Raw genomic sequence first — 26,308 nt, 5'->3', positions numbered from 1 at the left:
GCAACAAGGAGTTTGGCTCTAAAATTAAAGTGTCAAGATTAAGATTGTTGCATTTGTGAAGTAACAAAGTGAATTGTTCCAAGTTATTCCTAAACGGAATAAGCACATGAATTGAAACATTTGAAGGTGTGCAAATGCTGATAGAAATGTGAAGGGATAATACATAACCTTCTTCGAGGAATCAGTATTTATGAAAACTATGAAAGAGAACATGGTTCTGCTCATTTTGTGATGAAAGTGATAGTTGGGTATGGCAAGAAAAAAGCAGCTGACTGCAATGAGAATGGATTGCTTAAGAAGTAAAACAAGTGAGAAATACATCAAGCATAGGAAATTAATGTGGACTGGATGCTAGAGTGACCAGTACAAATGTCACCTACAGAAAATGAAAAAGATGATCTTTGGGTAAACTAGGTTTAACTACATTTCTCTTTCTTATCTCATGTCTAATTTCTGTGACTTCTTATTTCTTATATATTTGTTTTTATTTCTTTACAGGTCTTATAGGCCTTGTTTTCTCCAGTGCAGTGTAGTGGTTATGAATGTAAATATGCCAATTTCAAAATTTACCAGGAAGTAAAACATTTTGAGAACAAGAATTTGTTGAAGATAAAGCTAATTATACAGTACTGCTTGAAGTTATATATTTTTCTGCATTTTATCAGGACAGAAATTCACAGATATTCAATTCAAAATCAGAGACATCTGACTTTGGGTTTATATTACTTGAATCTAGTTACTCCAACTTAAAAGAGCTTATGCAGGTGGAAAACTGTTTTTTTAGCATTCAGTTTATTCACAGGTCATCAACACTTCGTCTATCAAAAATTCAGCAATATCACTCAGAAAAGTAAGCTTTGTGCTATATAATAGATTCAATAAAATGTGATAAGAGACTGTTTCTTAGGTAATGGCTAAAGGGGAGAGTGGTGGGAACTAGCATAGCTAGAGCCAGAGAGAACCAATGTGTGAACACTGAACAGGTACATTCCAACCTCAGGGCTAGAAAAAGCCAAAAATCTTTTGATTTGAAAAGACAGGGAACAGACTTGAGCATTAAAACATGGAGGTGACATATATAGACAGCTGTAGTTGTGTGTTATGCAGTGGGAAGGTCATCTGTATAGCACCTGTATGGCTTCTTATGTACAATAAAAGAGCTTATCTCACAGTGTCAGGTATGTGATGCTTCTGCTTTTATCTAGCTCCTCACAGAGGGCAGGTTTCTGGAAAAACAGCGATTTATAGTTGTCCCTAACCTGAGGTCTTGCCTGCTGGTACTTGTAAAAAGCAGCAGCACTGCTTAGGCAATAATACTGAGGCTTTATAGTATACCGGTACGATGGCTTTCTCAAAACAAGTAGACAGAATGGAAGTCCTACTATAGCAACAATTTTCTGGTTCTTGCCAACCACCGTTCTGAGCAATACCTAAATACCTGCATCTATATTACATTCAGTAGCACAGTTCACAGCCTATATATACTGATAAAATATATACTGATAAAATGAATTCTCAAAATTTAGTATGTAATATTTTTATTGAATACAATTACTCATTTATTGTAATCTGCTCTGGAAATATTTCTCTATGGTTAACTTGCACATTATTGCGGGTTATTCTCTTAAGTTTGTAATAAATACAGAAATGGCAGATTATTGATTGTTGTAGAACTTTTCAAAGTTACTTGAAAGATTGGGTTCGAACGTTTATAAAAATGAAGCAGGATAGCTGATAATGTCAGTTTTAAAGCTCTTTGTGCAAAACTCTTGAATCAAGCATAGTGGCACCTTCATTTTAAAACTTATACTGTTGGAAAGAAGAGTGGGGCCCTGTAACACACGGTTGACCACTGAAGTTATCTGTGCTCTTTTATATTGACCTTCCAGAGTAAACTATCTTTGGTAAATCCCAAATTAACAAATAAAAACTGGATGACAACAGAATAACTGAATTGGAAGGGACCTTGGAGATCTCCCAGTCCAACCCTCTGCAAAAGCAGGAGACCCTGTACCGTTCTGGACAAATGGCTTGAATGATGAAAATATTAATTCTACAGAGGGGAGAAACCTTTTTCCAGGCACTAGAAACTATTTTCAACAGCAATGGGTGCACAGAGGTCAGAGCATTTGAAGGTACATTTTGTGTATACACGCACACGCACACACGCAAATAAGAACAGATTAATCATCAATCACAAGTCACTAGTGGTGCTCATGGGTTAGGTTTTTGTTTTGCTTTTTTTGCTATTTCCAACAACATAATAGGATACCTGAGAAAGATAAAACTATCCACATTGCAACATGTTGAGAATGGTAAGGCCATATTTTACAATAAATTCCAAGACAGTAATTCCATGTTACAGTATCTTTGAAATTCTATTAAATTTTTTACCAATTGCTAAAAAGGCTATATAGAATACTGAAATGTAACAAATGTCACCTGAGTTTAACCTGATAAAAATTTGTATTTTTTGTGCTGATAAAGCAATGTCCTTACTTAGCATTGGATCTAACAGCATTGTGCTGAGTGTACACTTAAAGAAGAAACAAAAGCCTATTCAGCGAACTTAGGATACTGCAAATTTTCCATTCAAAAATTAAGAAAATGCAGTATTATGAAGCTTCGTAAACAAGTGTCAATGGCAAAACAAATACATAATAGGTATGAGATTGTATTACAGAAGCTTAAATCACAAATCCAAACAGAGCCTACTTAAATTAAGGAATATATGCAAATTAATAGTTACTTATCCTCAAACTTAAAGAGAAACCCTTCATGCTGATAATACTAGTTTTTATTTCTTAGTATTTCATTGTCCGTATTACCCTTTAATAATAATGACAGGCCCAAATCTTTCCCTTGCCTGATGGTAAATGCCTTGATAAGAAAATTCATGTAAACAATATTGGAACTGTAAAACTGGGGGATTCTTTTATTCCCCTTCTTTAGAACAGAATCTTTTGATTTTAAAGGTCCTCCTTCCCTCCAATTTATAATATACTACCTTTACAAATGATCTATTCCTTAAAATTAATCAGTCTTTACTGCTACAAACTTTGTCCAATAATCTGCATTGTTCATCAAGATTGTTGGAGACACATCTGGTCTAAGAAAACTGTGTTTACTCCTTGAAATTAGTCTAAAGTGAGATGATTTTCAAGTTTGTCTTAATTGTGTCCTGCCACCTTTGCTTTGGTTTTCTGTGTGGGCATTTGCCATCAGTGTTAAAGTGGTACGATGCTAGACGTATCCAGCCTGATAGGGAGAAGGGATCAAGTGCATAGCTAGCCTAGAGTCACTGCGCAACCACAAAGGCCGAAACCCACCAACCCTCAACCACATCTGTTCCCAGGAATAGGCTGCCAGACTGGAGATATTCCTGTATTAGAGGCAGAGGATAATAAAGTTACCTTGAACTCTGCACATCTGGGTCTGATTTTTATACCTAACATATATGCAGTATAGCCAAAGGTGGTCATAGAAAATAGCTATACCATTGTATGCATTTTTCTCACATTTTCTATTGCTGGTGCACTGTCCATCTGTGCATTACAGTTATCACTATTGACATGGTCAAGAAAGGGGAAAAAAACCTTTTAACTGAACAAGCATCCACATCTTCATGGGATGCAATGGGAACTCAGCACTTTTGGTGGTTGGCCTGCATTCGGCATCATACAGGGCTACTGGTGGATTATTGGTTTTAGGGGAATTGGCATACACCTATTGCAAATTGTGCCAGTGATCTCCTTCTGCTGCATTCATTTTCACGTGCACTAACTCATTAATGACACTGTTGCTTTGCAGATGGGATCCCAAGTAATACCACGTGCCCAGCTCAAAAAATGCAAAACGTGCATTCTTAGGTTTCAATCAGCGATTTTCCCCACCAGACTTCTATAAATGCAACCAATTTGAACAAATGCAACAAATGCCAAAAAAAAAAAAAAGTTTAAACTGCTTCTTCCAACATTTAAGAAAAAGAAAAAAAATCAAGGAAATGATTGGTCCACTAATGGTAGAAGATGGCACGGAGGTGACAGGTAATGGAGAGAAAGCATCATTCTTTCTATTTCTTTACCCAAAAGGAAAAAAATAGTCCAACTTATCAAAAACAGTAGAAGGGATAGGAATGCAAGTAAAATAGGCAAGAAAGTGGTAAAAGTACTCCTATCCAATCTGGATGAATTCAAATCATGAGGACCAGATGGACTGCATTCCAGGGTTCTGAAGGAGCTGGCAAACATGATCTCGGAACCACTGAACAGAATCTTTCAAAGCTCCTGGAGCATCAGGAAACTGCCAGAGGATTGGAAAAGAGCTGATGTAGTTCCAATCTTCAAAAAATGGATCCAGGAAACTACAGACCAATCAGTCTGACATCAATACCTGAAAAAATCCTGGAAAAGATAAGCAAGCAGTGAATTTGCAAATACCTAGAAACAAGCAAAGCAATTACTAAAAGCCAACATGGATTTGTTAAAAACAGATCATGCCAGACAAACCTTATTGTCTTCTTTGACAAAATGACTGTATTAGTGGATTGGGGAAATGCTGCAGACATAAATTTACTTAAAATTTCAGTAAAGCAATTGACAAAGTAGACCATAGCTTCCTTCTTGCCAAGATAGAACATGGGACAGAAGCATTAAATTCATATATACATATATAGGTACATATTTTTATGCTTTTTAATTTTGAGTAACTTTTGTTTTTATATCTTTTAGCTTTTTTAAAGTTACAGTTTGTGTTACATTCTCCTTATCTGGTCTATGAGCATAATAAATATTTGATTGACTGTAATAACAGGAGGAGTTTGTCTTCACTAGAACTTCACACCTGACCTGGATGCTGTAGGTACTGGTACTAATCTTAGAAACTCAATCTTCTTGATATTGCAGCTCAGACTAGATTGGCTAATGTGTTCATTCCATGTCTGGATACAGTGCTGCAGTTTTGTTTTGATTTGTCAAGCATAAAATATAGAAGTATAAATATGATTATTAATATGTGAAATAAATATGAATAAAAGGGAACATTAAGACAGGGATGGTAGGCCCTTTGGTGCGCTTATGCACACCCCTTACAGACTCTTAGGAATGGGGTGAGGTCAGCAGTAGACAGTCTGAGGTTAAAGTGTTTGGGATTCGTGGAAGAAACCAGAGTCAGGTACAGTATTTCAGGCATTGACCACTCTGTTGCTGAAGTCATATTTCCTGCAATCGAGTTTTGTGCGTTTATCCCGAGTTTGTATCTACTGTATGCTCGTGTATTGTTGAGGTTGAAGCTGAAGTAGTCATTGACAGGTAGGACATTGTAATGGATAATTTTATGTACTACGCTTAGGTCAGACTGAAGGCATAGTAGTTCTAAGTTATCTAAGCCTAAAGTTTTAAGTCTGGAGGCATAGGGTATTCTGTTGCGAGTACAGGAGTGGAGTGGTTCCCTGGTACTAGCTGCAAGCAGGATATTGCCAGTGTACAGCAGGATGAACTGTGATTCAGACATTGCATGATGGTATACGTGAAGAGAATGAACAGCAAGAGTGATAACACAAAGCCAACCTTCATGACAAGCTGTCAGAAAGGCCGGTAGCACATAATACTCATAATACTTAATATCTGCTATAATATCTGCTATTAACATCCAGATTCATGTCATGATTAGCTTGGCCATGCCATGGTCACATAGTGAATACTTTATCAAATGATGCAAAATAGAGTCAAAATCTTTTTCTAGGTTGAGGAAAGCCAGGTTTAATGACTTCTTTTCTTTATGCCTCTCCATGAATATGCAATTTGCAAAAATGGCGTTGGAAGTATCAAACCTTTGACAAACTGCATTGGTTGATACTGGTTGATAATGATGTCTCAAAAATTTTTAATTGTGTGTGACAAGAGGAGTGTTTGGAATAGTCTCTGGATCACCTCTGTTCTTAAAGAGGAGAACTGTCATACAAGCAATAGGGATCTGCCCGGAGTCCACAATGCTACAAAGAAGTGAAATGTAAACCACATGACCAAAATATTTTGTTCAGTTTTGACTTTTTCCTGCATTCCATGCTTGAAATTTATATAATTTCAGAATTCTTGACTACTCAAAACATTGTCATTGCTGTGATAGTTCACTTGTTTCTAATAAAGATTATTACCTGCTTGGGGTGTGGGGGATGGGAATGAATATAGAGATAATCAAACAAGAAAAATATTGTCTCCATTGTTGAACAAATCATCCTTCTCCCCTAAATACTTTCTTCGTGATATATATTAGAGGAGACTACCTGGTGTTCCATTTTCTATCTCTACTCTGCTATCATATTTACACAAAAGGTTACACAGAACTTTATGCTATATACATATGCATTGTGTTGTAAAATGCTACTAAAAAATGGACTTTGGACTGTTGGAAAGGACCATGAAATAAAACTAAGGAAAACACAATGAATCTATTTTGCTGGAAGTTATGCAATCTAAAACAAACAAGGTAGCAGGATGCATGCATAATAATCCTGTAAATGGCAAGATTTTATCACAGATGTCATGTCATGAAAATAAAAAATGAGAACTTAGCAATTAGACCAAAAGTCTGTCCTTGCAATACACAAAGGGAATTAAAATGTGATTGCTACTGTTGTCCCCAAGATGTTCCAGCTACGTGGTTCAGTAAATTGTTGCATCTTTTCAATTTTGCAGCTGTTTTTCCCAGGTGTTGTTAGAAGGTTAGTAATCTGTCCAATGTTAACACCCCCCCCCCCAATACTTCAAGGAATTGTTGCACTGTAAAACATGGCTCCAGAACCTCAGTGAGAGCTGGTAATTTGCATATCTATTGCTGAGCTAGAATGACGGATACCTCTGTTTTTGTTAAAGCTTGGTTGAAGGTACCATTTTTTGAAGGCCACCTTGAAAAAGGATCTTCTCTGCATCATTGAAGTTGGTTCTTTGGGCTGTGAGATTGGTATCATTGGCATAAATAAATTTCCAAGAAACAGGTTCAGGCAGGTCATGGAAGTATAAATTAAACAGTGCAGAGGATAGCTTTGATATTTGTGGTAGTCCATTATTTAACTTATATCTGTTTCTGTCAAGCATGTTGTCAATCAAGAGAATTATGTTGTGACAAGGTATAACCTTGATTAGTTTCAGGAGAAGTCCTTCTCTCCAGAGAAGGCCAGAGAGGTCAAGAAAGAAACATTTTTCATTTTCTTTTTGAATCTATGCTCCAGGCAGGAAATTAATGCAAGGACTTCATCACTACAATTATGTTTGGGACTGAGTCCAGCTTGTTGTACTTGAATTGCAGATTCTGCTTCTAGGGCTATTCTCTTAAGTGATACATTAAATGAAACATACAGTTTTAAAGCAAAGCCATTTTTTCCCATTGACTTTGCTTGTCAGAAGCTGGCTGTAAGTTTACAAATGATGATTACATGATGCCAAGATGTAGCAGCCATCATAAATACATGCTGATTGCCAAGTGCCCAAATCAAGATCACATGACTTAACAGGACACTATAACTGTCATATTTGTGAGGAACAGTTTTGTCACTTTTTTTCAGCACCACTGTAACTTTGAATGGTCACTAAAGGAATGGACACAAATTGAGGAGTATCTGTATCACAATGCACTGAGTATACTTTTTTTGACAAAAATTGTTGCTGTATGTAAGTTGTTAGGCTGACATCTTCTGGTAAGAGGTTGTAACACTCCAGAGTGAAAGAGAAATTCTGAAGGAGGTCATTTACAAGTGCCAATTCTAATATCGCAATTAAGCTTCTATAAGGCCTGACTCACCCATTTTACTGTCAATTCTCCATCTTGTGTATGGACTCACAATAATTTGTTCCATCAGATGCCTAATTCTGGAAACTCAAAGCTTCATTTTCGCATTATCTAGCTTAAAAAATATTTTAATTTTGATTTTAATTTGTTTAAAATCAGAATGGGAAAAATTTTCCATCGAAATTATATTATATTCATCAATATTACCAAACAATGCCTTTAGTTTTCTTTTAAGGGCCCAGGACTTTATTTTTCACCAGAACGATGACAACATATAAAACAAAGCTACATTTCTACTGAGGGATAAACATTAACAGCAGCCTGGAAGGCTTTGAAAAAGACACTGAATGTTGGCCACCTTTTTGCCCTGCTGTTAGTTCAAAACCATTCAGGAGAGCCTCATTCTAATCTTTGATCAAAGCAGCGATCTATAAGGTATCCACTGGAATTATGCAGGGCTTTTTATTTAACTAGAAGATGAATGGATGGGTGTGGACTTAGGGCTTATTAGCAACATCTTAAATCAAACGCATCTTTCCCAGGGAATATGGGCTGGGCATTCACATGGTTCTTTACACCATGAAGCTGCTTTAAGGAGCTGCTGACAGGTGCGATCAAAACATTCCAGCCACACCTCCACCCTATCAAGTACCTTCTTCCTTTCACTCTGATGTGGTGAATAGTAAGTACAACATGTAAAGTAAGGGTATTGCACAGCAAAGTGACCAAGTAATGCCATTACACAGACTTCTTAACCCTGGTTGTATACAACAAGGATAAAGTCTTGGTACAGGAACTTTCCAAGATAAAACAGAGCTATGGTGTAAATTAAGCATAAAATAATTACATCTAAACATTCCTTCCTTCCAAGTTATGTGCAAGTTTTTAAAAGAAATGTCATCTTTGCTTCCATTTCAATTAATCTGTTTGCTTTAGTCTGTTTAGTGGTGGGATACCATCCAAATGAGGGTTGCCATGATCCTGTGGGTAAATTTTGTGCAACCAAGAGATGCAGGACGTGGTGAATTGAGGTGAACTGATTTGACATCAAGGGGAGAATCAGACTGTGATGAGTACAGGTAGTCCCTGACTTACAACAGTTCATTTAGTGACCATCCAAAGTTATAACATCACTTTAAAAACTGGCTTATGACCATTTTTCACACTTATGATCGCTGAAGCATCTTCATGGTCACATGATCAACATTCAGATGTTTGGCAACTGACTCATGTTTATGACCTTTGCAGTGTCATGGGATCATGTGATCCCTTTACAACCTTCTGACAAGCACAGTCAAGGGGGAAGCCAGATTCATTTAACAACCGTGCTAACTTAATAACTAGTGATTCACTCAACAACAGTGGCAAAAAATGTCACAAAATGGGACAAAACTCACTTAACAAATGTCTTACTTAGCAACATAAATGTTGGGCTCCATTGTGGTCGTAGGTCGAGGACTACCTGTATGTGAGACCTCTACTACCTTCATCCCTTTCTTCTGCCACTTTCCGACTCTCAGCATCCAAACCATCCCTTTCCTGTAGGCTCACAGAAGCCTTGTCCAAATATTTTTGTGTCACGAATATACAAATACACTTCCCTGTGTATTAAAACTGTTATTAAGGATTATAACTGTGCTATGTTGAAAGTCTGGGTTCAGTAGGTGAAGAAGACAATTGAGCAATTCTTGGAAGTGAATTCAGGTGATAATTAAATTAAATTAAATTTAAACTTGTTTTTGAAAAGATCTTCTCTATATAGGCATTAGTACATTTCCTGTAAAGGATACTTATCAATATCCAAGGGCTTTCTATAAATGTAGTCCTAAATCATAGCACAAATAAGGTTAGAGAAGTTTCAAATTTGCAAGCTACCCCATCCAATTTGCTCTATTCCATCCAAAACCTCAGTTTTTGAATAATCACATCTTGCCGCCTTGTTCAAACATTAAACTGTGTTTAACCATTTACTGTCAGCCATAACAGTATGCCATTGTAGGTAAGGTTGCTTCCTGCAGTTAACGATAAAATTTCCTACAGGTTTAAAAGGCCATTGCAAGCAGCAACTTACATTAGATTAAAGAAATGGGAGAATCTGAACTCAAGCCCTACTGCAGCTTTCTCTTCATAGTAAATTATTCAAATGTTTTTGTTAAAAAGCAAGAATCTGGCAATAAAGAGGTACATTAGAGGGCAAGAGAAGGGCAGATTAAATTGGATAACCATCATAGGAAATGCACAAATTTAAAGTTTAAAATATATCATCTGCAGTTCTTTTGTACAATGTACAATCCTTTGGATCTGCAGCCAAAAAACTACTCTGGAGAGCCATGCATTTTTTTCCAACACCACCTTGAAAAAAAACACCCTCATTATTTTCCAGTTTCATACAAGTAGCTGCCTGATCATGGGTGGTCTCTGAATTAAGAAATCACCAACATAATTGCTCATGCTTTAGTCACCTCCCAACTGGATTACTGCAACATGTTCTATATGGAGCTACCCTTGAAGAACATCCATAACCTTCAACTGGTTCAGAATGTGGTGGTACCGTTAGTTCTTCATGATACCCACATGACATCTCTACTTTCCAAGGTGCAATGGTTCTCATTGGAATTCAAGATAATTATCATCAGTAAAGTCTCTTGTGGCCTAGGACTAGGTTGTTTGCAAGACTGCCTGCTCCCTAGAATATATACCTTCCCTCACTGAGGCAACGGGTGGCAGCCCGTTTTTGGAAAGCCTTCTGATATATGATTGGTCCTGATCCAGCAGGCCTTAAGGTTGTCAAAACTGGGCTCTTTTCCCAAGACTTAGATCTGGGTAATTGGAGCCTCAATTTGTCGCAGTATATTTTAGTCCTGTTGCCATTTTATGACTTTAGTTGGTTTTTAAAGTAGAATAATTCTTGTAGATCATTTTTATACCAAACAGAGTCACACTGAAAATAAACAAAACTAGCAAACTGACATGTGCTCCAAAGCATAATGTCACCTCCAGTTCTTCATGCATATATTTTCCTGGCATTATGCAGCTATCAAGCAAGCCCATGAAAGATTCTTTAAGAAAAAACTGCCAGTTGGAACATGCATGCTTATGCACACCTTTAAGTACATTTCAGCGGAGAATGTAAGAGGCATCATAGCCTATCCAGAACTAAAATAAATAAATAATAATTCAGCCATTCAGCTAAATTATAAATGAAGAGGTCTTAGTGACTGTGTAATGACTGTCCAATCTCTTTTTTAAAAAAAATCCAGTAATGGAGCACCACAATTTATGGAGGTAAGCCATGCCACTGATTAATTATTCTTACTGCCAGGAAATTTCTTAGTTCTAGATTGGATGAATCAATTGTAAGTTTCCATCCCTTACTTCTTGTCCTGCCCTCAGATGCTTTGGGAAATAAATTGTGTGAGAGCCCCTCAAATATTGAAAGATGCTACCCCTCGTCCTTCCTTTTCATTAAACCAGACATACCCAGTTCCTGCAACCATTCGTCATACTTTTTAGCCTCCAGCCTCCTAATCATCTTGGTTGCTTCTTCTCTGCACTCTTTCTACAGTCTCAACATCTTTTTTGTATTGTGGTGACCAAAACCGGGCACCATATTCCAAGTGTGGTCTTACCAAGACGGTATAAAGTGGTATGAACACATCCCTCTGTTGATGCAGCCTAAAACTACACGGGCTTTTTTTGGCAGATGCAGCACACAGCTGGCTCATATTTTAATAGTTGTCCATTAGGATATTTAGATCCCTCTCACATTTACTGATGTTGAGCCACATAAATTATATTTGATACCTGTGCATTTGGTTTTTCTTGCTTAAGGGTAAAACATTTCTCACCACTGAATTACATTTTGTTGGTTAGTCCAATGTTCAAGTCTGTCAAGTTCCTTCTGGATCTTGATTCTATAGTGTTGGCTCATTTCCACCCCCACCCCAGCTTAGTGTCATCTGCAAATTTGATGAATTCCCCTTCTAATCCCTCATTTAAATCATTTATGAAGATGCTGAACAGTACTGGACCTAAGATAGAACTTTTTGGTAAATAAAAGAAACAATAAAACCAACATCTAAAACACAGTTAGAGGCACAGTAAAGCAAGACTCTTCAATAATTAAATGATCACAATCACCCAGCCCTTAGCCTCACTTTAGCTCAATGTCTGGAGGAAAGCCAGTTTTAAAGGTCTGCTACATGAGGTGGGGTGAGGGTTTTCCACAAGGCAGAAAGGCAGGCTTCCCTGGTCCTGCAGCATTTAACAGAAGGGGCCTGAAGCATGTCCACCCTATCCAACACAGTAGAGAGGACCGAACCCTCAGGGAGACGATTGCCTGGACAACCTGGCCCCACGCATGTAGAGACTTAAAAGTGCTAACCAGCATTTTAAATTGTACCTGGAAGGAAATTGAAAGCCAGGGCAGTTTGCACAGCAGTGGTGTAATATGGGCGGCATTTTTTTCACTCAATAATAATGCATTAATTGTAATACAAAGATCCAACATTGGACTTCCTGTTTTTGTTTTTTAAAGAACTAAAAGGAAAGGAATGTAATCAGATAATAGTGTTCAATGAAGAAAATGACTTCATCTCTCAAATGATGTCACTGCCAAACAAATATTCAATTGTTAAGAAACATTGAGGGACAGAAAAATAGCCATGTTTCCCAATCAAAGTCTTAACAGCAGATGAAAGGAAGCAAGTTCAAGTAAGAAAAAGTGAATAACTACTATCTTGACAAAGTTGCCCCAATTTCTCATTTCTTTCTAAGGCACAGATAGTTTGGCACTGAGAATATAACAAAAACTAGTATTCTTATATCTTACATATTCCTACATCCTATGGGCTGTATTCATTAGGATATTTCTAAATAAGTACTTACCACAAGTAAAACATGTCACTCATTAACTTTCTAAAACCTCATACTTGCTGATAACTACTGCTGGGGAAAAAACCTGTACCTGGAGAGGCCAGTTCTCATGTTACAGTCCTGTCATATTGCAGCTCCATCCTGGCAAGAAATAGAGCAGCAATTAAAACGGCAATCTTCACACATTTGTGTTCCATTGAAACTAGACACATTCTTTAATTGGCTAGAATCAGTTTACATCATAGCTTTGCTCTTGACTGAAAACATTTCCAATCTATTTATGGGATAAGAGATACATACAATGTATATTATACTTTTAAAAGCGAAATTGCTGAATTGACCCTCTCATGCAAGTATAAAAAATTTGGGGGGGAGACATGCTAGCTGTGATGGCGAACCTTTTTGTTGTGGTGTGCCTCCCAGCTGATTTTCAGCCCATTTGAGGTCTTTTTTGGCCTCCAAAGGCTGCAGAGGCTTCCCTCAAGCCCCCAGGGGGCAAAAACGGCCTCCCCTAGGCTCCAGAGGCCCTCCAGAGGCTGAAAACGGGCACTTCTTGTATTTCTGGAAGGCCCATTTTTCGGCCTCCCAAAGCTGCAGAGGCTTCCCTCAAGCCTCCAGGAGGGTGAAAACGGCCTCAAACAGGTTGAAAATCAGCTGGGAGGCACACGCATGTGCAATGCAGGTAAGTTTGACTGGGGCTCACGTGCCTGCACAAATGGCTCTGCGTGCCACCTGTGACATGTGTGCCATAGGTTCGCCATCACGGTGCTAGCTTCTATATTTTTATTATGATTTTGGGCTTTAGAGACTGCAAGGGCCATAGTTAGTGACATCATGATAAAAAAGATCAGGACTTTTTTCCTCCTTTCTGATGTTTATAGAAAATAGATTCATTAAAAATACTGAGACTTCTACATCTGTTTAACAAGAGTGAGCAACTCAAGTTCACCACCATAATCTGGGGCTAGTCCAATAACTGCAAAATAGGGTCTGAGACTGCATGCAGATTTTAAAACATGTGCTTAACATATGTAATACTAGCACCATATTCAATTTGCTCAGATTCTTAATACTCTTTTAGAAATACTCTTTTAGACTCTTTTAAATCTCTCTCTTAATAGCACTTTCTTCCTACCCATTCCTGCTAGTTTTCATTATAAAAGGGATTATATCCAAAGAAAACGTATAATACTTAAGAGTTTGCTTTTCTAATATTATTAGTTTCAGAAATAATTTACTTTGATATTCCTTACTAGGGGTTTGCTAGTTTTTAAAAACATCTTACAGCTTCCTCTCTCTTTAGAACAATAAACAATTAACCAAGAAACTATGTTAATAACCTTTTACAAAGTTCAACATGTACGACAGATTCATCTACAATATTTATTCATCTCTGTTCCATGGAACTTTCAGAAAGAAAGTTCAGAACGCAGTTCATTTTCCTGCGTAAGACTGCAACAAATCAGGGTGAACAGAAATAATTTTCATCCATTACCAATGTGCCTCGAAGCAACAGCAACTGGATTCAAGACAAACAGGATTAGAGAGAGATAGGTATTTAAGATTTCTGGGTAATGTTTCTAAGATAAAAGCTTGCCTTTTACAGACATTTGTTTTTAAGTTCTTTCATTTCTCCAAAGTAAACAGTGCTGGGATCAAGACCTCATAAGGAGACTTCCAATTTCTCTTTCCCATCCATCCTTCCTATTAAGGATAGTTTTCTACCCTGTTATGCATTCTAATGTTTTTGCCAGGAAACACAGAAGCTGAATGTTCTCTCTTTTCAAAAGCAAAGAAAGAATTACAAAAAAGCAAAACACTCTGAAATCAATTCATAGAAGCAGACTCAGAATGCAAAACTTTCCATTTTTCTTCAGGTTCAACTACAATCCAATGTAAACAATTTTCTCAATAGCGTGTGTGTATATATATAACTCTGTAGCTAATACTATAAGCAGTATCATAATTTAAAACATCGCTTGCCTTGTTCTTCAGGTGAATAATTCTGTTTAGATTTTGAGCAAACAATCACAACTCTGGCTGTTTTTCACAGCTGGAGCAAAAACTAATTTCCCAACAAAGAGGACTATTATCTATCTTCAAAAAAAGAGCTGAAAGAAATCTATCCTTAGAACCACTGGCCACAACATATAGCAAGGCTGTACATGCTTCTGATTCAGATTCAGAAAATGTGCTTTGGAATATAACATCTACCTGTAATTCTTTGAAGCAGTCATATTTTTCCAGGAATTGCATGACAGATGGAGAAAAGGCATATTTTCAAGAGTATTAAAAATATCCCCATAACTCTTCCTAGTTCTTCCTAAAGTTGGCTTTAAACATCAGTCTCTACTTTCCTGAGTCTCAAAACAACCTCTGTAAATCTAGGGGTTTTCCTGGACTCACGATTCCTGCCCATTCCTATGTACTCAAGAATCACACTGTAATGTTCACGTAATATTGAAACTGGGGCCACTGTAAGTAGATACCCAACTGTACTTTTTTGGAAGATTGTCCTATACCCAGGGCAATCTTAAATTGCTACCATAAGTCTATTCTGTGTCAATCTCAGCTTTGGTTCTCACTGGGTTTATTTCACACACAAAAAAAATTAGCATGAGCTCAGAGTCAGCTATACTCTTAATTTCAGTTGGATAGAACAGCTAAAATTAGGTTCCTTATTTCCTTCTTTTCATGGGCACAAATTGGGAAATTATGTTCTAAATTTGCTACCTCCAGGGAACTTCAGGAATGCACTTGTAACATACCAAGTGATAGGGAAGCAACTTCAAAGTAAAATAACTGCTTGTTCCTTTAGGAAGTGGAATTCACAGACATTTAAAGCAGGCAGGAAAACAAAGTTCTATACTTAACAATTTTGGGCAAGCTGAGGACCACCACAGAAGTGGTAAAATCATATCATCTGGTCAGGCCTAAGCATGAGGGAGTTGTTCTGAAATTATGGAGGTGTTATTTTGGTTTTTTCCTTTTTGTGATATATCAGTGTTAGAACATACACCTTTTATATTTTCTACCTTAAAATAGGAAAATAGGTTTTTTAAGCACACATCAACTGTTTGCTCTTGATTTTAAGGCTTTGTTGTTATATGCAGCACACATATATGCATAAATAAAACACTCTTCAAATGCATGATCAGTTAATGTAGAATTTGATAGGTTGTTCTGGAGAAAGGTTTGGAATACTAAGTTACCGGCCACTTACTATCTATTCTATAAATGGAAATTTAGTATAAACTCATAAGATTAATTGAAGGAATTCCTTCATTTTGTAAGGGTTGGCATAGGGAGTTTTCCCTATCCAAAGGAATACTTCTGTCTTCATTAGAGTTCCACATGTGTGGTTGGTTTGTAGGATGTCCTTGCTCTTTAATCTTCTACGGTATGAAAATTTGCGGTATTAAAGTATCTACTCACAGTAGTCTAATAGTAGACATACTACAGTAGTAGACATAACTGAAGATGAGAAAATACTTAAGAAAAACTATCAATATCCAGGCCACCCAATATAGATCTGTAATTGAATTATGACCTCATAAGTCAGGTTTATGTAAGTATGCAATAAAACTGACCAATGAAAAGTTTTCATGGTAATCTGGGCAAAGATTATATTGAATTTATTTAGAGAAGTGTAGAAAATTGTGTTAATTAAAACCTATTTTGTATTTATTATTTTAAAGTTAATTTATTAGACTGGACATCATAAGAACATAAATGTGTTGTCTTTCAATTACCACTTTATTTTATTGATAGATCAAATTTATGTCACAGGAAATCATTTTGAGTGGCATAAAGGTAAAAGTAAAGGTTCCCCTTGCATATATGTGCTTGTCGTTTCCGGCTCAAGGGTGCGGTGCTCATCTCCATTACAAAGCTGAAGAGCCAGTGCTGTCCGAAGATGTCTCCATGGTCATCTGGCTGGTATGACAAAACGCCACAGGCGCACGGAATGCTATTATCTTCCCATCACAGTGGTCCCTATTTTTCTGGTTGCATTTTTACATGCTTTTGAACTGCTAGGGTGGCAGAAGCTGGCATAGACTTTCTGAAAAAGCAAATCTCATCTGTCCTCAGTCCTACTTAATGCAATCTAGCAATTTTATTTAGCAAAGAGCTCATTGATTTTATTTCTATTTGGGCGGTGCACAAAAAAACAAATACGTAACAGGCCTCCTTAGGTTTTCAGACTTTCTTGTAGGCTTATTCTAGGGATCATTAATTCATCATTTCACGTACTACAAAATATTATTTATTTTGCATTCAAACAGTGCAAGCAAGATATATTTAATTTTACTTTCAAAATGTGCTAACAGTGATCAATCAGAAAGTTACACTGGATCATAGTTCAGATTCCATGGCATACATGTTTATTTGAACTATGTCTCCGTTTTTAACTAAGTATATTATATAATATTTGTAGCACTTTAATTGCTTAAACTGCAATGAACTTCCTTCCCTATTCCTCTTTTCTATTAGGAGATAAAATCACATTCATATTTAAAACATAGTTATTTCACTCTGGAAGCCCCTGAAGCATTTATTTGACTGTTATAACAATTCAGGTTTCAACATGCAACAACAGGATTTAAATCTTACTTGGTTTTAAGGAAAGGCTAAGATATAAACAAAATTATACTCAAAACACTTTTACAAGCATTCTGATATAAGAAATAACTGATTTCCTTTTTGCAGTAAACAATGGGAAACAGTTAAACATGGGAAACTGACTCCCTCTTAATCATCCTCCACATTTAATTGCACAATTGATTTTACTTCCTGATTGGGAATATTCAGAAAACAAGATAAAAATCTGTTTCAGAACATAGAATAGGCAAAAACCGAGAGTGTCCAAAAATTTATTGTATGTGATCCTCTAGTATTAATAGCTTTAAACTATTACTGTTGAATATACAAAGGCCAGAAAACGTCCAAGCATGAGAATATCTTCAGTTACAGGTGGTACTTGAACAGAAAATCAGATTTGACCAATATTCTTCAAATTAACTTTGATGTAAAGTCACAGACTTTACACTAATTCCATCCAGCAAACCATTCTAAAAATATTAAAGGATCCAATAGTATCATTAACCTCATTACTGGAAATAAACCTCCTTCTTGGGCTTACAGGAAGAAATGGTGATGACTGTGGCAGAATAAGGTGGATTGGCTCTTTGCAATTCCTCTCCAGACTAGGAGAGGACTTAGGATCACCCACAAATGCTCCAGAGTTGCTCCCTAGGAGAACATTGCTGGATAACAGTGGGTTTTGGAGTTCTGGGAGATAAGGGAACATCATCTTAGCCCAGACAGACTTCTCAAAGAACACTGGGTTACAAGAATGATATGAAAAAAGATGTTACACTAGACATACAAATGAAATTGATGGATGTCTTAATAATTAAAGGGGAAATGCAAATAACAAAGACTGACTTGAATAACTTTCTTATACTGGATTTACAAAACAGATATGTTAAATCTTTAAAGAATTCTGTGAGAAGGGAATGAAAATGAAAAAAAAATCAACTCCTAGGACATTATTTGATGAGGCTTTAAGGATTTGTTTACAAAGAAATGAAATATAGTGAGAATTAATCATTTGTTTCATTGTAAGACAAGGCAGTCTATTACTAAAACTCTTGAGTTTGTTTATAACCTTAAATTGGGCAAAATGGTATATCATAAAGCAACAATGTAGCTCAAATGGGCTGACTTAAAGAATGTGTCCAAAACGACCCATGATTCTCATGATATTGAAATTTTGCAAAGTTGTGGCCCCTTCATTACTGCCACGCTCACATGATTGTCCTTACAAAAAAATTAATAGAGAAGCCAGAAGTTGGAAATCACTCTGCCCCTCCGTTCCTTACCTACTTGTGATAAGAAATTGTGTTTAAAATAAATGACCTGATGGTCAAGGGTTATCTAGTAAGTTACTAAAATTGTTGGTTTGTGTTGTGAGGAACAGGAAAGTCATTTCTTCTTTTTAACTATATTCTTAATGTGTCTTTAATTTTGTGAATATGGCAGGAATATACTCAGCATCATACAATCACGTTGTATGTCTCTCTTCACATTGTCACTTGATCTCATTGTTGTCTTCAATTGCTTTTAAACAGAAAAAATGAACCCTGCTCTAAGTAGACATAGTCATTTATCTCATGTAAGATTTTATAAATAATTGCACCAACATGAATACAGGAAATAATGTAAGAAAAAGTTAATGCTAATATCTAGAGCAGACTAAGTCTAGAACTATTAGAGGATCTTTGAGACACAAATATTAGGAAGGTAAATGTCAGGAAAATAGGAAATGGAGTCCTTGCCTCATATTCATTTGTTTAGTGACTTTTTCATGATGGCACTGAAAAGGTGACTTACGTCTGGGTTTTCACTGTCAACCATTGCAGTATCCCATGGTCACATGATCAAAATTTGGATGCTTGGCAATTAGCTCATATTTATGATTGTTATGGAGTTGTGCCCTGGGGTTACATGATGCTCCAATAAGTAATATACAATATAGCTAATTTGAAAATAAATATCAAGTTATATGTATATCAAGTTATAATATGCTGCATGTATATAATTTGATATACATATATCAAGTTATATGTACTGCAACATACTTGAAAGTAGTATATATAATTTCATGGTGGCATAAAAAGTAAGTTGTGACAACAGCTCAAAGACCATTTAAATGTAATAAATAGGTACTACTCAAGTTGATGATGGTAATTAGAACTAGATTTTTAAAAATGTGGCATCATGTGACCACACCATTTAGCAACAGCACTCCATTGGTTACCTCCTGCCCACTTCCCCATTGACTTTGCTAGAAGCCAGCAGTGAAGGTCACAAATGGCAATTGCATGACTGTGGGACTCTGCATTGCAATTGTCAGCCAGTCACTGAGCACCCAGTTCATAATCATGTGATCACAAGGCCACTGCAATTGTTGTACCTACAAGACCTGTCAGAAGTACCACTCATTCAGAGGCATTGCAAGTTTAAATGTCACTGAACAAGTGGTTGTTAAGTGAAGAACCACCCGTACAAACAATATAGAGGTTTATTTGCCCTCTTTCCATTTTCCTTTGTTTAAACTTTAAACTATATTGTTCACATAGTTTTTTGTCAACTGAAAAATAACTCCTTATATATTGGTAATATCTTACTATAAATGTAATGTATTGTTTCAGAGTTATAAAAACACTGTATCAATTGGTAACAACACCCAACCAACGCATCTCTGGATTTGATCCTTGCTATTGTTTTTAGCACTTATGTTACTTTCTGAGATTCTGAAAGCTTACTGTAGTTACAACTGCAGTAAGAGCACTGTAATATAGTAACAACATAATGTGCAACCTAACATCTGCTCAGCTGAAATGAGTTCTTGTCTATAACACACCTATTATTGTGTGTGTGTGTGTGATTATGTACAAATCCAATTTAAAACAATTGCCTAATGTGCACTCCGATGTTTGAAGTGCAGCAGATATATAGACCTCCAGATCTTACTGCACTAGAATTCCAGTCTTTCTTCCCGTAAGAAATAAAAGCAAAGCATCAGGGCACTATTAAAATGAAGACAAAGTGGGGTAGGTGACAGAAGACATTGTTTTTCTTCTCATAAATACATCATACAAGAGCTGGTAGGGAACACATGCCAGCAAAAACAGCAATTCCTATTCCAAGCAAATCTATGGAGAAACACAAAGCACCAACAATTTCAAACATTTTCTTCTCTAGGTGAGAGAAGCAAAGACTTCAAGGAAATACGCCCCACCTCTTATTACCATTTGTTCATATATTACCAACTGTAGCTAATTTCAATATCATAACAAGAACATCTTAAAAGTTTCTAACTTTGAATAAATTAGGTTCTACAGAGAGAACAGCATTTCCATGAAATGGTAGCATCATGGATAAGAAACAAACAATCTGGAACCAAGTTTTGAGTCCATATTTGGAAATCTTCAAGTCTCTTCTACAGGTGAGTTGCAGACAGCTGCCAGTTTATTAGAAGACATATTCCCTATAAAATCTGCTCTGAACACCTATTTATGCAACAATCGCAACTATTTTCTGTTTATTCTGGAAGGAATAAACTCTCAGTTTAGGGGGAAGAAAAGAGGAGTGTTTCCTAAAACATTTCATTTCCACTCGTCAGAATTAGCACATTCGGTACCTTGCACTACACACCCAGACCCAAAACAAATAGCACCCAGACCCCTAAGATTGCCAGGTCTTTCTTCAGAATGAGCCATGCCTTGTCCCTGCAACTTAAAAAAAAAAAAATGAACTGCTGATACAGTTCTACAGAGGAACTGAGTCTGTCATCTGCCCCTCTATACCTGTCTGGTTTGGTTCTGCAACCCAACAGGTCAGACACAAACTTCAGAGGATAATTAGGACTGCAGAAAAAACAATTACTACCCACCTGCCTTCAACTGAGGACCTGTATACTGCAGGAGTCAAAAAGAGGGCTGTGAAAATATCTAGACCCCTCACATCCTGGACAAAAGGAATTATTGTCAATCTGATGCAACTCCCACCCTTAAAACGACGCTATAGAGCACTGCACACCAGAACAACTAGACACAAGAACATTTTTTCCCCGAACGCCATCACTCTGCTAAACAAATAATTCCCTCAGCGTTGTCCAACTATTTACAAAGTCTGCACTACTATTACTATTAATCTTCTCATCCTTATCACCCCTCCCCTCCCACTTGTGACTGTATGACTGTAACTTTGTCGCTTGTATCCTTACAATTTTTGTTGACCGTTTCCTAGTATGATTTGATTGCTTATTGTACTATTATTAAATGTTGCACCTGATGATTCTCGACTCTTGACGAATGTCTCTTTTCTTTTATGTACACTGAGAGCATTTGCACCAAGACAAATTCCTTGTGTATCCAATCACACTTGGCCAATAAAAAATTCTAATCTAACTAAAAAAAAGAATCAATACACTGACATTAACATCTATAGACAATGCAAAAGAGACAATCAACCAGCATAGATTAACTTCAGACCAACAATCAAGTAACCAATACCCCAGTCAAGAAACTGTCAAGAAGCCAACAGTAAACAGCCCAAACAAAGAATCCCTAAGACCACCCCCACCCACACAGACAGGCATGACACCAGAATATAGACTGACTGCAAACAGCCCTCTTTACTAGCTCTGATGGTGTTATCTAGTTTAATGAAATGTCTGCAAGAAGACAAGCTCTGAGAGCACCAAGGACCCCTTCATTTCAACCCTGAGCTACAAATATTCCCCTTCCCTGGAACCTCCAAGATCACCAATATGGCCAGGGGAAGCCACTAGAATATAAATTGACAGCAAACCCCATTCCTTAAGTATAACTGGTGACGTTACCTAGTTGGGTAATGAAACATCTGCAAGAAAACAAGCTCCAAGAGCACCAAGGGCCCCTTCATTTCGACCCCGAGCTACAAATATTCTCCTTCCCTGGAACCTCCAAGATCACCAATACTGCCAGGGGAAGCCATATATTCTGTTTGACAACAAATCCCATTCCTTAACTATAACTGGTGATGTTACCTAGTTGGGTAATGAAATGTTTGCAAGAAGACAAGCAAGCTCAGAGAGAGAGCACCCCCCCAAGAAAGGAGGGGGGGGGAATTCTTCGCATCTTCACAAGTCAGGCCTGTGGAAGAAGAGCCGGCCGACGTTAAGAAAGGCCCATTGTCTCCGCCGTTCCCGCTCGCCCTCCACACACACACACACACACACACAAAAGAGAGAGAGAGAGAGAGAGAGCCCTTGTTCTCGCTCCACGCACGTGTTAGCAAGCGCCGTACCCACGCTCCCAACGACGACAGGCCACCAACCGGCCCTTCTTTTCTCTTCTCTCTCCCCCCCCCCCGCACGTCCCACGGGCGGCACTTTCTTTCCAACCCACCCGAGCCCCAGTCCCACGGGCAAAAGCGGAGGGGTGGGGGAGAAAGCAAGGCTGGTCCTTCCGCTCCCAAAACAAAAGCCACGCACCGTTTCGGGAGCGAGGCTCTGAGGGGCGACCGCAGCCGGCCAAGCCGAGGGGAAAAGGTCACGCCCACACCCTCACGCGTGTCCCCGGGCCGCGGGTGGGGTGTGCGTGTGTGTGTGTGTGTGTGTGTGTGAGAGAGAGAGGGGGAGTAGAAAAACCCAGCGAAGGAAGGAGCGAGCAAGTCGTCTCGAGGGCCCTCCCCACCCGTTTCCTTTCCACACACACCCTCACCGCCTCCGGGAGGAGAAAGTTGGCGGGCGGCGGCGTCTCGCGGTCTGAGAAGGAAAGGAAAGACGGGGAGGGAGGGGAGGGGAGGGGGGAGAGAAAGCGAGGGAGGGGCTCTCTGCTCGGCGCGCGCCGGGCCCGCCTGAAGGAACCTGCGCGCGCCGGGCAGAACCAAGTCGGCGGGTTGTGGGGGGGAGTGGGAGGCAGAAAGGGGGAGTGAGAGAAGGTGTGTGTGTGTGGGGGGGCAGCTGTCCGGACTGAGGGAGAGCCTCTCTTCCTCCACCCCTCCCACAACCTCCCGTTTCTAGGGGCAACGGAGGGGCGGGGGAAGTAACGGCCTCAGGGCAAACATCTGCCTCCCCCCCCCCCATACACACACACACACATCACCACCAAGCCAGGCTGCCGTGTGAACAAAAGCCGCGCGTCAGGAGGAGGAGGAGGAGGGAGGAGGAGGGCAGCCGCTGAGGGAGGCGATATTTGCCCGGCTCCTACGGGATAATATTCTCTTTCTCTCTCCTCAGCAGGTGGGCCGACTTTCTCCCATCGAGGCGGCGTTTCCCCTCAACAGCAGCAGCAACACCCCTCTCCTTGGATGGTGCTCCGCCGCTCTCCGCTGAGCTGGCGCCTTACCTGGCGGCGGCAGAGGCGCTCCTCTTCCGAGGTGAAGAAGGCGCTTTCTTTTCCTCCTCCCTCCCGGGGTGGTTGGATGCTTCGGGGACTTAGCCCAGAGACTCCCCCTCCATGCCGGCGACCACCATGGCCGCCCTCTCGCGCCGCCTGTTGCTGTGGGTCCTTTGCGGATCCGAGAGCGACGGGAAGGCTCGCTCGGCGTCTCGCAGGGGCTTTTTTTTTTCCCCTCCTCCTCGCTCCTTTCCTCTCTCTCTCTCTCTCTCGAACTCGGCAGCCCAAGCACCGTTTTCCCCACCCCGGCGTCTTCCCGATTGGTGGCCTTCTCTCAAACAGGAACAATACATCGAGCTCGCTCATTCGTCGGAAGCCACGCTACTCCTCCGTCGCCGCGTCCCTCCTTCCTTCCGATTGGCTGGTGGTGCACCGAGCGAGTTCTCAAACCGGCCCATCCCGGACGCAAAAGGCGGGGACGCTTGGACGCCCAATCGCAACGGAGGGGCTGGCAATGCTCGTCGCCATTGGGGTTTTCAGCACGTTTCCTTTCCCTGCCATTGGTCAATACGGAAGTCACTCGTAAACTTCAGCCGCCTGTCCACGGGCTCGTGAATTGGGTGAAGGGGCCACCGAGCTCCTGGGGTAAAGCGTGTCTTTTTCAACCTTGGCAAGTCTCCAAACTTGACAGCTTTAAGACTTGCGGACTTCAACTCCCAGAATTCCTGAGCTAACATGACTGGAGGAGGAATTCTGGGAGTTGTAGTCCACAAGTCTTAAAGCTGTCAAGTTTGAAGACCTCTGTTTTAAGGTGTGCGGACTTCAAAGTCCCAGAATTCCCTGGTCAGCACGCCGGCTAGAGAATTCTGGGAATCCACACCTCATAACTTTACCAAGATTGAGAAACTGATGTAAAAAAATACAGAGATGTCTTCCCTGATTTGCAGCTACCTAAACAATAATCCTTGCTGAAAAGCGAGGTGTAAATTACCTAATACTGTTGGTTTTCATTTTTTAAAACAGATATTTATCTCCTTTTGCTGAATTCTAAGCTCAGTTTCAGTATTACACTTTTGCAGCAAAAAACAACACAGCACAACATTATACAGACTTTCTTACAAACCTATTTATCCAACAGAGCAATTTATGCAAGACTCTGAAAGAAATGAATTAAAAGGCAAGTCAAAAAGAAAATATAAGCAAATTTAGTTACTCTTTATATTTTCTTGCATATAATCATGACTTACATTAAGTTTACACGCTCCTTAGAATCTTATTTCTGTTCAAGTACAAGCTGCTCAGTCTTCCCTCCCTTGTTCTTTCTTCAGATACTTGTTTTGCAATTTGATATTCATTAATTCATTCTTGACTAAGCCACTTCAACATATTTTGGTATTCAGTCCTAATGAGCACCTATTAATGCTTCTAGCACACAAAATTCTTCACCAATTATTTGCATTGTATTTGAACTTTTAAATATTTTTGATGAATCATATCCTACTTTGCTAGTTGTTTTTGTTTTGTATTGCATCAAAGAATTTCAGTATTGGATAATGATCAAAATTAAAATGGAACTGTGTATATTTTATGATGAATACTCCACTGTCACAATTAGAACAAGTTTCCCATGCTGAGTTTCTAGTTCTTTTTTCCAGTGGAAGGTTCACATGTCACGCTAAGTAAACCAAAACCAAAGCAATTAATTAATGTGATAGGTGAACCAAGGTGCTCTAGCCTATAAATCATGATTTATGTATTAGGGTTTTGAGCTGGCCAGCCAACTGTGGCATCTTTATTAAATAATTGTTCATCAGCAGCTTAATGTCATGTGAGAACTAAGTTGGACTTTGTATATAAGTTTTATAGCTGCCTCCCAAAATGATATAGCCTTTAAATGTATACAAGAGTCAGAGAGGAGTGAAGCGCTAGGCAATCAGGGCAGTGAGACAAGCGCCTAATAATTTATATCACTGAGCACCCAAGGAAATTACTATCAATTCATTGGATACATTAGGGCAGGGGTCCCCAACCACGGGGCCATGGACCGGTACCGGTCAGTGGAACATTTCCTACCGGGCCACCGGTTTGCTGGGTGCCGCCATCTTGTTTGATGAGAAAGTGCTTCCGGGTGAGCTTTTCCGGTTGGAAAGCGGCATTTGGGTCCTGAAGGAATCCTCGCGCCTTAGTTTCATCGAAGGGGGGGGCAGCTTTGAACGAAACTAAGGCGCGAGGATTCTTTCAGCACCCAAGGCAAGGCGAGCCGAGTGACCATCCCGAAGCCGTCCCGAAGCGAAGCCCATTGACAAAGGAGTTGAAGGTGGCGGGGAGAAGCCGGGGATGGCTGGCTGGCTGGTCGCTCGGCTTGCCTTGCCTTGTCATGCATGCTGATGCCGGTACCAGGCCGTGGATCATTTTGTGATGCTGGTACCGGGCCGTGGCACAAAAAATAAATGCTACATGATTCCAGAACATAGGAAAGTCTTGTGACAAAAACTTTTGTCAGTTCATTTGTGAATAGGGACAATTTGCCCACTTGCACTTAAGCATAGTCCCAACATGGCAACATCTTTTTTCCCCATGTCTCCATAATGTTGCCTTTATTTCATCCTTAGAATGAGACAAGTTTAAATTAGCTGTACTGGTATTGAATCCATGGCTAGCTGCAAGATTGTTAGCCTCTCTCTTACATTATCTTTAAGGAGAGAACAAGTGAACAGATACAATTTGTTGAAGAACTGGGATCAGCAATGGGTACA

The 26,308-nt window shown here is 39.1% G+C and overlaps 1 protein-coding gene across 2 annotated transcripts in view; it reads right to left on the bottom strand.

The window, feature by feature from the left end:
• Window positions 1–23,841, bottom strand: part of FRYL (FRY like transcription coactivator) — a 142,903-nt gene extending 119,062 nt beyond the window's left edge. Inside the window, exon 1 of one of the 2 annotated variants that reach the window (XM_087936611.1) lies at window positions 23,562–23,841. The gene's annotated coding sequence lies outside the window, so the exon portion shown is untranslated. The remainder of the gene's footprint in view (window positions 1–23,561) is intronic. The other variant, XM_087936610.1, reaches the window with a different exon arrangement.
• Between the last annotated feature and the right edge of the window lie 2,467 nt (window positions 23,842–26,308).

This window comes from Pseudonaja textilis, chromosome 6 (genome assembly GCF_049901715.1).
Source record: "Pseudonaja textilis isolate UNSWEBS1 chromosome 6, rPseTex1.2, whole genome shotgun sequence".
In the NCBI taxonomy this organism is placed as follows: domain Eukaryota; kingdom Metazoa; phylum Chordata; class Lepidosauria; order Squamata; family Elapidae; genus Pseudonaja; species Pseudonaja textilis.
The sequence above is the reverse complement of the archived record's forward strand: the minus strand, read 5'-3'. Positions and strand labels throughout refer to the sequence as shown.